This window comes from Malurus melanocephalus, unplaced genomic scaffold (assembly GCF_030028575.1).
Source record: "Malurus melanocephalus ecotype Western Australia unplaced genomic scaffold, MMel_1.1 scaffold_1797, whole genome shotgun sequence".
In the NCBI taxonomy this organism is placed as follows: Eukaryota; Metazoa; Chordata; class Aves; order Passeriformes; family Maluridae; genus Malurus; species Malurus melanocephalus.
This window is the reverse complement of record NW_026625029.1, coordinates 4464-4780: the sequence shown is the minus strand read 5'-3', so window position 1 is coordinate 4780 and position 317 is coordinate 4464.

The window sequence follows — 317 nt, the reverse complement described above, 5'->3', positions numbered from 1 at the left end:
AATTTGGGAGTTTTTAGGGAAAAAACAGCGCGATTTGGGAGGTTTGGAGGCTTTTTGGCCTTGTGAGGCTTCCGTACAAAATGGCGGCGCGCGGTGAGGGTTCCGTACAAAATGGCGGCGCCCCTGTGGAGCGGACAAAATGGCGGCGCGCGGTGGAGTTTCCGTACAAGATGGCGGCGGTGCACGGAAAAAAGCGGGGAAAAAACCGGAAAAACCACAAAAAATAAGAAAAAAACCCAAAAAAACCCCCAAAAAAACCCCCAAAAATCGCGAAAAATCCCCTAAAAAAACCCCCAAACCCTCCCGAAAAGACATAA